The following is a 14,808-nucleotide window of genomic DNA, read 5'->3' on the forward strand; positions in this document are numbered from 1 at the left end:
AAAAATTGGCTGGACGTAGTGGCTCACGCCTGTAATCCCAGCACCTTGGGAGGCCGAGGCAGGCGGAACACCTGAGGTCAGGAGTTGTCCACCAGCCTGATCAACATGGAGAAAACCCATCTGTATAAAAACACAAAATTAGCCAGGCGTAGTGGCGCATGCCTGTAATCCCGGCTACTCGGGAGACTGAGGCAGAATAATGCTTGAAGCCGGGAGGCAGAGGTTGCGGTGAGCCAAGATCAAGCCATTGCACTCCAACCTGGGCAACTTGGCAACAAGAGTGAAACTCCGTCTAAAAAAAAAAAAAAAAATAGTGGTAAAGGCCAGGTGTGGTGGCTCACATCTGTAATCCCAGCGCTTTGGGAGGCCGAAGCAGGTGGATCATGAGGTCGAGAGATCAAGACCATTCTGGCCAACATGGTGAAAACCCGTCTCTACTACAAATACAAAAATTAGCCAGGCATGGTGGTGCATGCCTGTAGTCCCAGCTACTCTGGAAGCTGAGGCAGGAGAATTGCTTGAACCTGGGAGACAGAGGTTGTAGTGAGCCAAGATCACGCCAGTGCACTCCAGCCTAGTGACAGAGTAAGACTCCGTCTCAAAAAAAAAAAAAAGTGGTAAAATACATATAACATAAAACTTACCATCTTAGCCATTTTTAAGTGTACAGTTCAGTGATTTTAAGTATATTCACATTGTTGTGCAACCAATCTCCAGGACTTTATCATCTTACAAAACTAAAATTCTTTTTTTTTTTTTGAGACAGAGTCTCACTGTGTCACCCAGGCTGGTGTGCAGTGGTGCGATCTTGGCTCACTGCAAGCTCCACCTCCTGGGTTCACGCCATCTCCTGCCTCAGCCTCCTGAGTGGCTGGAACTACAGGTGCACACTGCCATGCCCAGCTAATTTTTTGTATTTTTAGTAGATACGGGGTTTCACTATGTGAGCCAGGATGGTCTCGATCTCCTGATCTTGTGATCCGCCTGCCTCGGCCTCCCAAAGTACTGGGATTACAGGCGTGAGCCACCGCACCTGACCACAAAACTAAAACTCTTTACTCATTGATCACAACTCCCCATCCTTCCTTCCCCAACCCCTGGTAACTACCTCTCAATTTTGTCTTAATGAATTAGACTTCCTAAGTACTTCATTTAAGTGGAATCTGGGCCGGACACAGCGGCTCATGCCTGTAATCCCAGCATTTTGGGATCCCGAGGTAGGAGGATTGCTTGAGCCCAGGAGTTTGAGACCAGCCTGGGCAAAATAGGAAGACCTCGTCTCTACAAAAAGGAAAGAAAGGGAAGGGAAGGGGAAGGGGAGGGAGGAAGGAAAGAAAGAAGGAAAGAAGGAAAGAAGGAAGGAAGGAAGGAAGGAAGGAAAGAAAGAAAGAAAGAAAAAGAAAGAAAGAAAGAAAGAAAGAAAGAAAGAAAGAAAGAAAGAAAGAAAGAGAAAGAAAAAGAAAGGAAGGAAGGAAAAGAAAGAAAGAAAGAAAGAGAGAAAGAAAGAGAAAAAAGAGAGGCAGGAAGGGAGGGAGGGAGGAAGGAAGGAAGGAAGGAAGGAAAGAAAGAAAGAAAGAAAGAAAGAAAGAAAGAAAGAAAGAAAGAAAGAAAGAAAGAAAAAGAAAGAAAGAAAAAGAAAGGAAGGAAGGAAAAGAAAGAAAGAAAGAGAGAAAGAGAGAAAGAAAGAGAAAAAAGAGAGGCAGGAAGGGAGGGAGGAAGGAAGGAAGGAAGGAAGGAAGGGTTCGCTGCTGCTCTCTGAGCTTCACAATGCCATCCAAAGATGACAAGAAGAAGGAAGACACCGGAAAGTCTCTAAAAAAGACAAAGACGCAGTGAACAAATCTGGGGGCAGGACCAAAAAGAAGAAGTGGTCCAAAGGCAAAGTCCGGGACAAACTCAATAACTGAGTCGTGTTTGACAAACCCACCTGTGACAACTCTGTAAGGAAGTTCCCAAACATAAACTTACAAGCCCTGCTGTGGTCTCTGAGAGACTGAAGATTTGAGGCTCCCTAGCCAGGGCACCTTAATAAAAGATTTAACAAACCGGTTTCAAAGCACAGAGCTCAAATAATTTACACCAGAAATACCAAGGGTGGAGATGCTACAGCTGCTGGTGACGATGCATGAATAGGTCCAACCAACTGTACATTTGCAAATATAAAACTTTATTAAATCGAAAAAAGAGGCCAGGCATGGTGGCTCACGCCTGTAATCCCCACACTTTGGAAGGCCGAGATGGGTGGATCACCTGAGCTCAGGAATTCTAGACCAGCCTGGCCAACATGGCAAAACCCCGTCTCTACTGAAAATACAAAACTTAGCAGGGCATGGTGGCATGTGTCTGTAGTCCCAGCCACTAAGGCAGCTGAGGTAGGAGGATCGCTTGAACCCAGGAAGCGGAGGTTGCAGTGAGCCAAGATCGTGCTGCTGCACTCCAGCCTGGGTGACAGAGTGAGAATCCATCTCCCAAAAAAAAAAAAAAAAACAAACAAAGAAAGAAAGGAAGAAAATAGAATCATACAGTATTTGTTATTTATTTATGTTTGTTTGTTTGTTTGTTTGTTTTTAGAGAGGAGGTCTTGCTCTGTGGCCCATCCTGGGGTGTAGTGGCAGGATCATAGCGCACTGTAACCTTCAGCTCTGGGCCTCAAGTGATCCTCCTTCCTCAGCTTCTAGAGCAATTAGGACTACAATCACGTGCCACCACACCCAGTTAATTTTTGCCTTTTTGCGACTGGCTTATTTCACGTAGCATGATGCCCTCAGGTTCATCCCTGTTGCAGTATGGCTTTCCCTTTTTTTTTTTTTTTTTTAAGGCTGAAAACATTCTATTGTATGTTTTTTTTTGAGGGGCGGGGACGGAGTCTCACTCTGTTGCCCAGCCTGGAGTGCAGTGGTGCAATCTAGGCTCACTGCAAGCTCCACCTCCTGGGTTGATGCCATTCTCCTGCCTCGGCCTCCCGAATAGCTGGGACTACAGGCTCCTGCCACCACGTCCGGCTAATCTTTTGTATTTTTAATAGAGAAGGGGTTTCACCACGTTACCCAGGATGGTCTCCATCTCCTGACCTCATGATCCGCCCGCCTCGGCCTCCCAAAGTGCTGGGATTATAGGCGTGAGCCACCATGTCCAGCCTCTATTGTATGTTTTTAAGGCATTAAAAAAAATCCAGGGCCTGGCAAGGTGGCTCACGCCTGTAATCCCAGCACTTTGGGAGGCCGAGGAAGGCAGATCATGAGGTCAGGAGATCGAGACCATCCTGGCTAACACGGTAAAATCCCGTCTCCACTAAAAATATAAAAATTAACCGGGCGTGGTGGCAGGTGCCTGTAATCCCAGTTACTCAGGAGGCTGAGAGAGGAGAATCACTTGAACCCGGGAGGCGGAGGTTGAGTGAGCCGAGATCATACCACTGCACTCCAGCCTGAGGGATAGAGCGAGGCTCCACCTCAAAAAATAAAATAAAATCCATTCATCAATTTCTACCTTTTGGCTATTATGATTAATGCTACTATGAACACAGGTATATATCTGAGACCCTGCTTTCAATTCTTTTTTTTTTTTTCCTTAATAATTGAGACGAGGTCTCACTATGTTGCCTAGGCTGTCTCCAACTCCTGGGCTCAAGTGATCCGCCTGCCTTGGCCTCCCAAAGTGCTGGGATTATAGGCATGAACCAGCAGCCCAGGCTCCTTGCTTTCAGTTATTTGGGGTATATACCCAGAGTGAGACTGCCGGATCACGTAGTAATTCTATATTGAACTTTCCGAGGACTCTCCATAGGGCTTTCCGCAGCGGCTGCCCCATTTCACATTCCCACCAACAGTGCCAGAGTTCCAATTCCTCCACATCCTGGACAATACCTGTTATCTTCTATTGTTTGATAGCAGTTATTCTAATGGGTGTGACATCCTCCCTGCCTTGTAAATATGGGAACTAAAGCTTGAAGGTGGTGAGTAACTTGCCCAAGGCCAGGCAGCCATCACTATAGCAATCACTACCTGAGTCATCATCACTGCGCGGGTGTCTCAACACATCAGCCCCATTCACACTGCCACCAGGAGGCTGGCTTGCCACTGTCACGGTGCCAGCCAATAGCACACACGAGGACTTTGCCATCGCTCCAGTCTGATGCTCCCTGAGGCCAACAGGAGCCCTCAGGGGCGCCCCATGCTACTGCAGCATCCTGGCCAGCCAGCTGGCCCCAACTTGCATAGACCTGGCCATCCTCCTCCCCATGCTGCCCTACCCTCAGCCTCGCCCCCGTCTCCCCAACTTCCCACCGCAGGTCCTGACTTCCCAGGGTCTCTGTCCCCGCTTCTCTCCCCCTTGCAGCATGGAGGTGGTAAGGCTGCCTTCTCTCCAGGTGAAAAAACCAGGTGCTCTCAGGATCTCTCCTTACCCTCCTTGCCCATTTGCCCGAGCACCCAGAAGGATTAGGGAGGGGCTAGACAGCTGGGCCTCAGGCTCCAGCTTTGTCAGGCCCTTTTCTAGCCCCTGGAGCTGAGGCCCAGAGAGCAGGCCTCCTGGTCTGGGGCCAAAGGGTGGAGTCCCTAGGGGCTCAGAGAACAATAAGAAAGTGCGCAGCGTGCGCTGGCTCACGCCTGTAATCCCAGCACTGTGGGATGCTGAGACAGGCAGATTACTTGAGGCCAGGAGTTTGAGATCAGCCTGGCTAACATGACAAAACCCCATCTCTACCAAAAATATGAAAAATTAGCCAGGCATGGTGGCAGGTGCCTGTAATCCCAGCTACTCTGGAGGCTGAAGCACGAGAATCACTTGAACCTGGGAGGCAGAGGTTGCAGTGAGCCGAGATTGCACCATTGCACTCCAGCCTGGGCAGCAGAAGGAGACTCCGTCTCAAAAAAAATAAATAAATAAAATAAAATAATCTTCAACCCCAGAGCTGGTGGGAGGCGAGGGCCGCTCCTCACCTGTTATTCCTTCAAGAACCGCCCACAGGTGGCCTGTTTGTTTCCCTTGGGGAGCCTGGCTTTCCATTCCCTCCTTCTCTCCCCCTTCCCTTCTGGTCCATTTCCACCCCTTTGCCCTCCAGCTGGGCAGCCAAGCCCCCCGTGCCCCAGTTCCCCAGTCCTGGGGACCCAAGTGTCCACCTAGGTAAAGCTGAGGAGGTGTCTGTTCAGGGAAGGACAGTAACAAAAGTACCGACTGGGACCCTGGAGAGCCTCCCCCCAAGTGGACTTCGAGTGCTAACTCTGCTGGCTCCTGCTCTTTACAATGGAGTTAATAATAGAACCAGCTTCGGGGGGGCGGCTGTGACGATCAGATGAGACCACACAGGTGACCCTGCTCAGCGTGCAGCCCGCACAGAGGACAGCTCCTAGGAAACCTGTTCGTGATTGATGAAGGGGAGGCTGTCCAGAGAGGACCGCATGTCCAGAGTGGGAGAGTGTGTGCGAGTGTATGTGTGTTGTGTGTGTGAATGAGTGTGTTATTGTGTGTGTGTTGTGTTCGTGTGTGAGTGCGGGAGTGTGTGTGTGGTCTGTGTGTGTGAGAATTAGGGAAGTTCTTATTCAAAGATTATAAAAAGTCACAATTTCTTACTATAAGATTACTATCCACTATACATATATATATATTCCAAATCAGCCGTCCTAGCTTGCTCTGGCATGCCTGGACACAACTAGACAAGCTCCAGCCCATAGAACATCCCATTCCTTATTTGGAGATGCTTCCTTAACTATTCCTGGGCAACTTTCTTTTCTTTCTTTGTTCTGTCTCCCTTACCAGTTAAAACATTTTAAATAGCCAATCGGGTAAAGTGTAAAATGTGAGGTCCTATTCCAGCCAATGGAAACTGGACACAGCAGCAGGGTAGACGTGTTAGGTTATAAATAACAGTCTCCTTTGTTCAGTGTGTTCTCGTGGCTGGACAGCTATTGAGTAGCACCCTTTCTGCAGAAAGTAAAGCTCACCTTGCTGAGAGATCATTTGTTCCTGCGTTATTTTTTATTTATTTATTTTTTTGGTGACACCAAAACTTCATTCCCAACACGTGTGAGTGACTGTGTGTGTGTGTGTGTGTGTATGTGTGTGTTCACCCCACTCACAGCAGGACCCAAGGTTGGTGGGGAGGGTTGGGACAAGGGGCTTGAATCTGGGAGAGACTAGAGCTACTCCCCCACCCCCTGCTAATCAGCACCCAGCACAGACAGCAGAGCCCCAGCTGAGGACGATGGGGCTGATCTCCCCAGGAGCTGGGTCCTGCCTGCTTCCCCACGGCCCAGTGAGACATGGAAACCAATCCTTTCTCCGTCTTCCTCCATATTGCCCGGGGTTGGACCCCTGCAAGCCAGAAGGAGCCAGCGGCTTCCAGAGGGGATCTGAGCCCAGGTCTGGAGGCCTCTGCGTTTGGTACTCTTTCTTGTCAGCTGGATGGTGGAAGCGGAAGGCAGAGGTGTGCGGGTGAGGGATTGTGGATAGTGGAGCCTGGGAGGTGGGGTGCAGGTAAGGGAGCCCAGGCACCACAGCCCCCGTCTTACAGGGCTAACCAGTCACTGGTCTGCTGCTTTCACTTGCCTGGAGAGGCTCTGTTCTGTACCCCAGAGACCTACATGGGCCTGGCCTTGAAAGATGACCAGTAAGACCTGTGAAGGATGGAGGGAAGAACTGTGCCCTGTAACGAGCGGGCAGCTAGGACCCCCAGACTTCTCTCAGCCCTGGGTCCTCCTGGGATGCAGCAAGACCACCTCAGAAGAGATTTGAGCCAGGCGCGGTGGCGCACGCCTGTAATCCCAGCACTTGGGGAGGCCGAGGCAGGCAGATCACCTGAGGTTGGGAGGTCGAGACCAGCCTAACCAACATGGAGAAACCTCATGTCTACTAAAAACACAAAATTAGCTGGGTGTGGTGGCACATGCCTGTAGTCCCAACTACTTAGGAGCCTGAGGCAGGAGAATCACTTGTAGAGGTTGTGGTGAACTGAGGTCGCGCCATTGCACTCCAGCCTGGGAGACAAGAGCAAAACTCCGTCTCATAAATAAATAAATAAATAATAAGAGAATTGAAGCCCTGATCCTCTTCACTGGACCTAAGCTCGGCCCTCCAGGTCCCTGGGTCTTGGTTTCTCCATCAAGAAGGAGCCACGCACCCGGCCTTGCAATGCTGTTGAGGAGGCAGAATTGAAGACAGCAAACTGCCAGGAATGTGGGTCTTGACTTCAGTGAGCCCTCCTTGCTTCTCCATCAGGCACACTGCACACCTCACCCCCCAGACAGCGCTGGAGGCAGAACTCACAGCTGAGGGAGCCAGGGAAGGGCAATGAGGCAACAGGAAGGCGGGGTTGTGTTGGCGAGAGATGGCGGAAGAATTCCTGCTGGGTTTATGTAGTCCCAACATTTTTGGAGGCTAGGTGGGAGGATTGCTTAAGCCCAGTATTTGGAGGCTGTAAGGAGCTATGATGGCACCACTGCTCTCCAGCCTGAGCCACAGAGCGAGACTCTGTCTCTAAAAAAAGAAAAAAAAAGTTTCTGTCAATCAGTTAAGCTCCTAGCCCCAACAGGAAAGGCAGGAAAATGAGAACTAAGGTCTGGTTTACATCACGATGTCCACTTGACCCCACAGCAGTCCCCTTTAGGTTTCCCCTGTTTAGCACAGAAGGGACCTGAGGCTCATAGACATGTCCAGGCTGGTCCAGGCTCAGAGCTTGTCTGGGGCCAACACAGCCCTGGCCCAGACCCTATAGAATATCTGCCTGGTCCTGCTGGGTGCGGTGGCTCACGCCTGTAATCCCAGCACTTTGGGAGGCTGAGGCGGGTGGATCACGACGTCAGGAGATTGAGACCATCCTGGCCAATGTGGTGAAACCCCGTCTGTACTAAAAATACAACAATTAACTGGGCATGGTGGTGGGCACCTGTAATCCCAGCTACTCAGGAGGCTGAGGCGGGAGAATCACTTGAACCTGGGAAGCGGAAGTTGCAGTGAGCCAAGATCGTGCCACTGTACTCCAGCCTGTCCACATAGTGAGACTCCGTCTCAAAAAAGAAAAAAAAAAAGAATATCTGCCTGGTCCAGCACTCTGACCAAAGCACACATCTGGTCCCAGATGAGCTGCATATGGGTTCAAGTCTTCCTTGGCCCCCAATCCCACCCTGCTAAAGAAGACCCTGGTATAAAGGAGGACTCAGGCCTCGACACCATTTGCTGAAAACTTTTTTCACCATTCCAACCACCCCCTGTATGGTGAGTGCCCTGAGGGCAGGGACTTTAGACACTGTGTGTGTCCCCAGAGTCTGGACACTCAGGGGAGGTTCCTGGGGAAGGTTTGGGAATATGAGAATGGGTGACCTTGAAATTAGGACTTGGGGCTGGGCACAGTGGCTCATGCCTGTAATCCTAGCACTTTGTGAGGCCGAGGCGGGTGGATCACCTGAGGTTGGGAGTTTGAGACCCGCCTGGTCAACATGGTGAAATCCTGTCTCTACTAAAAATACAAAAATTAGCTAAGCATCATGGCGTGCTCCTGTAGTCCCAGCTACTCAGGAGACTGAGGTAGGAGAATCGCTTGTGCCTGGGAGGTGGAGGTTGCAGTGAGCCGAGATCACGCCACTTCACTCCAGCCTGGGCAACAAGAGCGAAACTCCGCCTCAAAGGAAAAAGAAAAAAAAAAGGAAATTGGGACTTGGACACACCTGAGTTCAAACTGGGGTTGTGCAGGAGGGCTGACCCTGGCTGAAGTCAGCTTCTGCATCTGTGAAATGGTCTCATGATACATACACACTTCACCAGGTTAGAGAGAAGCAGAAAGAACACTAACCCTGTAAATGCTTCACAGGCAGCTGAGACAGGGACTTCCACCCGCCTGCAGGTTCCAGGTTCCCACTGGGGCCTCCTGTCTGGAATTCTCTAGCCCCTGCAGTTCCCTGCCATACCCTCTACAACCCATTTGGCTGGTAGCTCCCTTCCTTCCAAGGCAAAGAGCCAGGCTAGCTTTTGCTACCATATGTCAACATTTTTTTTTTTTTTTGAGACAGGGCCTCACTCTGTTGCAGTCTCAACTCACTGCAGCCTCCACCTCCGGGGTTCAAGTGATTCTTGTGCCTCAGCCTCCTGAGTAGCTGGGAATGCAGGCACCTGCCACCATGCCTGGCTAATTTTTGTATTTTTAGTGGAGATGGGGTTTTGTCATGTTGGCCAGGCTGGTCTTTTTTTTTTTTTTTTTTTTTTTTTTTTTTTTTTTGAGACAGAGTTTCACTCTGTTGCCCAGGCTAGAGTACAGTGGTGCAATCTTGGCTCACTGTAATGTCCATCTCTTGGGTTCAAGGGATTCTCATGCCTCAGCCTCCGGAGAGGCTGGGATTGCAAGTGTGCACTACCATGCTTGGCTAATTTTTGTATTTTTAGTGAAGAGAGGGTTTCACCACGTTGGCCAGGCTGGTCTCGAACTCCTGACCTCAAGTGATCCACCTGCTTTGGCCTCCCAAAGTGCTGGGATTACAGGTGTGACCTACCATGCCTAGCCCAACCATGCACTCTTTTTTCTTTTTGAGAGTGTCTCACTATTGTCGCCCCACCATTTTGCCTGTCTGGCCTCAGTTTCCTCTCCTGTAAAGTGGTAACAGCAGAAATTGTCTCTTAAGGTTGTTGTAGAGATGAAAGGGATGGAAAAATCCACTCATTTGTGCAACACATATCTACTGAGGGTCCACTTTTGAGGTACAGAGGAGCAAAAATGCACACAGGCCTGTGTCCATGGGCCCTGCCCTCTTGGGGCTGATAGACCAGGGGACGGTTGACTAGAAGAGATTCTTCCCAGCCGGGTGTGGTGGCTCGGGCCTGTCATCTCAGCACTTTGGGAGGCTGAGGCGGGTGGATCACCTGAGGTCAGGAGTTCGAGACCAGCCTGGCCAACATTGTGAAACCCCATGTCTACTAAAAATACAAAAAAAATTAGCCAGGCATGGTGGCAGGCACCTGTAATCCCAGCAACTCCAGAGGCTGAGGCAGGAGAATGACTTGAACCCAGGAGGCAGAGGTTACAGTGAGCCAAGATTGCACCATTGCACTCCAGCTCGGGCAACAAGAGGGAAACTCCATCTCAAAAAAAAAAAAAAAAAAAAGGAGAAGAAGAGATCCTTCCCAGGGTGCCCTGAGAGCAGAGGTGTGGGTGGCAGCCACTGCCAGTTCCACGGCCACCCCATCCTCGTTGACGATGCAGGTTGAATCCCGGGAGCTGCTAGGGCTGCTATTGTTTTGAAAATATCTGCTATCACTCTGATAAGCTCAGCTGTCAGGAGCGATGTTATTTCTGGGCGAAAGGAGATTCCACAGGACTGGAGGTCCTTCCTGCTTACACCACATGGGCCTAGTCCCTCCCGTCAGACCCGGCTTGAGTGATAACCTGGGGCCTTGAGCCTGCTCCTGGCAGGGACAGCAGTGGCCATCACTGCAGGACGTCCCCGGCCTGCTGCCCAAGGCCTCCGCAATGCTGCAGGAGCCGAGATCACCTCTTTTCTGACCCTGGATTCCTGGAATTGTCTTACAGAATGGAGGCCTGTTCTCCATCCCCCTGACAGGCCACAGTAGATTATGTTTGTCACACTAGCCATTTGAGTGTTTGGCCCAAATGTGTGTCTGTTACATGGCTGCGGCACTGAGCTGAGAGGCCTGGCGGGTTAAGCCTCCATAATTTGCTCTGAAATGCACTGGTCCTGTTTTCAGTTACATTATTCTTGTCACCAGCAAAGCTGGCCTCTCAGGTCTCACCATGGCCTTGGCCTACCAAGCACCCTGGCAGCTGTGAATCCAGATCTGAATTAAAATCCTTGATCTTGACTATTTCAAGTTTGATCCACTGTGTTTGCTTCGATTTTATTTTTGAGTATTGAGTTTTAATTGATATACCCAAAGTGCTCAGATCCTAAGCATTCAGTTCAATGTATGTTTGCATACATATGTACCCCTGCAACCACCATCTGCGTTACCCCAGAAGCTTCCATCATGCTCCTTCCAGCCAATACCCATCCCCACCCTGCAAAAAGCGTCACTAATCTCACATCTAATGCCATAGATTAGTTGTGCCTAATTATGAGAGTCATAGAAATGGAATTACAGCATGCTTTATCTTGTGTCCAGCTTCTTTTAAGTCTGGCCCCGGGTGCAGTGGCTCATGCCTATAATCCCAGCACTTTGGGAGGCTGAGGTGGTCGGATCATTTGAAGTCAGGAGTTCGAGACCAGACTGACCAACATGGTGAAACCCCGTCTCTACTAAAAACACAAAAAAATTAGCTGGGCGTGGTGGCGCACACCTGTAGTCCAAGCTACTTGGGAGGCTGAGGCATGGGAATCACTTGAATCCAGGAGGTGGAGGTCGCAGTGAGCCGAGATGGCAGCACTACATTCCAGCCTGGGCGACAGAGGTCAGGTGAGCGAATCATGAGGTCAAGAGATTGAGACCATCCTGGCTAACATGGTGAAACCCTGTCTCTACTAAAAGTACAAAAAATTAGCCGGGCATAGTGGTGAGTGTCTGTAGTCCCAGCTACTCGGGAGGCTGAGTCAGGAGAATGGCGTGAACCCGTGAGGCAGAGCTTGCTGTGAGCAGAGATGGCGCCACTGCACTCCAGCCTGGGTGACAGAGCAAGACTCCGTTTTAAAAAATATACAAAAATTAGCCGGGCACGGTGGCAGGTACCTGTTGCAAAAAAAAAAAGAAAGAAAGAAAAAAAAAAACAAATATGCAAAAATAATGTTCAAGAGAAAGAAAAGACCACTGAATCATATCCACCTATTAACCACTCTTTTATTATTATTATTATTATTACTATTATCATTATTTTTAATTAATTCGAGATGGGGGTCTTGCCATTACCCAGGCTGGCCCCAAACTACTGGGCTCAAGTGATCCTCCCACCTTGGCTTCCCAAAGTGCAGGGATTACAGGTGTGAGCCACTGCACCTGGCCAAGATTTGTTTTTTTCATGTGTTTATTCTGCCAGTTTTTATTGAACATCTATCTACTCTCTGCCAGGCACTGTCCCCGGGGCCAGTGATATAGCAATGAACAGTAGGTCTGTGTCCTTGTGGGGAAGCACTGTACACTCCCAGGGAGGGAGGCCCAAGGCCACTTCCCCTCTGTCTGTCCTCAGCTACCATGAGCCTTTGACACATTCCCCATTGGATGACCAGGGTCAATTCATCAACGTTTTCGATTACGTTTCTGTAATTACCCCTCAAGGTGAAGATTATTTGATTCATTTTCCTAGCCATTCGTACTTTATTACTTTCTTTAACTGCCTACTATATGTCAGGCATAGTCCTAGGCTCTGGGCATGTAACAGCAAAAAGAAAAAAGCAGACAAAGATCCCTGCACTTGTGGAGCTGACATGCCAGCTGGGAGAGACAGAAGGTAAGCAAAATAAACAGGAGCACCGTGGAGTGTGTGGGCAGGTGAGACATGCAGGGGAGCCAGGGATTGCAGTGTTACATGGGGATTTAAACGTTATTATTATTATTATTCTGGAGACAGAGTCTTGCTCTGCTGCCCAGGCTGGAGTGCAGTGGTGCCATCTCAGATCACTGCAACCTCCGCCTCCCAGGTTCAAGCGATTCTCCTGCCTCAGCCTCCTGAGTAGCTGGGATTACAGGTGCCTGCCACCACGCCCAGTTAATTTTTGTATTTTCAGTAGAAACGGGGGTTCACCATGTTGTCCAGACTAGTCTTGAACTCCTGACCTCAGGTGATCCACCCACTTTGGCCTCCCAAAGTGCTGGGAGCCATTGCACTCGGCCAATAATAAACATTTATTATCTCTCACAGTGTCTGTGGGTCAAGAACTCAGGAACAGAGCTGGGTGCAGTGGTTCAAACCCGTAATCCCAGCACTTTGGGAGGCCAAGGTGGGCAGATCACTTGAGGTCAGGAGTTCAAGATCAGCCTGACCAACATGGTGAAACCCCATCTCTACTAAAAAAAATAAAAAAATTGGCCAGGTGCAGTGGCTCATGCCTATAATCCCAGCACTTTGGGAGGCTGAAGTGGGCAGATCACGAGGTCAAGAGATCAAGACCATCCTGGCTAACATGGTGAAATCCTATCTCTACTAAAAGTACAAAAAATTAGCCAGGCATGGTGGTGGGTGTCTGTAGTCCCAGCTACTTGGGAGACTGAGGCAGGAGAATGGCGTGAACCCGTAAGGCAGAGCTTGCCATGAGCTGAGATGGCGCCACTGCACTCCAGCCTGGGTGACAGAGCAAGACTCCGTTTTAAAAAAAATACAAAAATTAGCCGGGCATGCTGGCAGGTGCCTGTAATCCCACCTCCTCGGGAGGCTGAGGCAGGAGAATCACTTGAACCTAGGAGGCAGAGGTTGCAGTGAGCTGAGATTGTGCCATTGCACTCCAGCCTGGGCAACAAGAGCCAAACTCCATCTGAAAAAAAAAAAAAAGGAATTTAGGAATAGTTTAGCTACGTGGTCTCTTGTGAGGCTGCAGCCGACACTGGCTGGGGCTGGCACCATCTGAAGGCTCGGGTGGGGATGGAGGATGCAGCTCTAGGTGGCTCACTCACATGCTGTGGGATGTGGGCAGGAGGCCTCTGTTCCCTGCTCCTCCCACACAGGGCTCTCCACCAACCTTCTTCAGTGCCCTCAGGACTTGGCGGCTGGCCTCCCCAGAGTGAATGACCCAAGAAAACAAGGGCCAGGTGGGAGTGGTTCTTTTCTGATCGGGGCCCAGAAATCCCATAGCATCATTTTGTTATACTTATTAGTGGCAGGTACCAGGCCTGGTCCGTATTCAAGGTGAGGGGCATGAGAGACAGTCAGGTACAACCCTGAGGTCTCTGGCCTGAGCCTCTTGAAGGATAGAGTTGTCACCAGCTGAGATGGGAAGTTAGAGGAGAGGTGAGTTTGGGGGAGACTGGGAGTTCAGTGTGACGCCGAATAGCATCTTGCAGGGAGATATCGAGGAGCTTCTTTGAAGACAGCTGCTTTCCCGGTGGACCTGGCCATCTGCGTTTAGACAGCTTTGTCCCAGTTCTCAGTGGACCGTGGTCTTGGCCAGGAGCTCTCAGCCCTGCAGCAGGTGCCCATGCTAACTCTCCACTCTCAGGTCCTGGTTTGGCAGAGCTGGTGGGAGGCTGGGAAGGGCCTAGGGCTTCTGTTACCCAGGTGGTTGGCAGCTGGGAGGCTGTAGGCCCTGCTCATTGCTGCTGTTTTTTCTTTTTTAAGTTATTATTTATTTATTTTGAGATGGAGTCTTTCTCTGTAGCCCAGGATGCAGTGCAGTGGCACGATCTTGGCTCACTGTAACCTCTGCCTCTCAAGTTCAAGCAATGAACTTGTCTCAGCCTCCCAAGTAGCTGGGATTACAGGTGCCTGCCACTATGCCTGGCTAATCTTATATTTATATATAAATTTTTTTTATTATTATACTTTATGTTCTAGGGTACATGTGCACAACGTGCAGGTTTGTTACATATGTATACGTGTGCTGTGTTGGTGTGCTGCACCCACTAACTCGTCATTTACATTAGGTATGTCTCCTAATGCTATCCCTCCCCCCTTCCCCCACCCAACGACAGGCCCCAGTGTGTGATGTTCCCCACCCTGTGTCCAAATGTTCTCATTGTTCAATTCCCACCTATGAGTGAGAACATGTGGTGTTTGGTTTTCTGTTCTTGCGATAGTTTGCTGAGAATGATGGTTTCCAGCTGCATCCATGTCCCTACAAAGGACATGAACTCATCCTTTTTTACGGCTGCATAGTATTCCATGGTGTATATGAGCCACATTTTCTTTCTTTCTTTCTTTCTTTTTTTTTTTTTTTTGAGACGGAG

Source organism: Rhinopithecus bieti, unplaced genomic scaffold, assembly GCF_001698545.2.
Source record: "Rhinopithecus bieti isolate Rb0 unplaced genomic scaffold, ASM169854v2 scaffold_33210, whole genome shotgun sequence".
NCBI classification, from domain to species: Eukaryota; Metazoa; Chordata; class Mammalia; order Primates; family Cercopithecidae; genus Rhinopithecus; species Rhinopithecus bieti.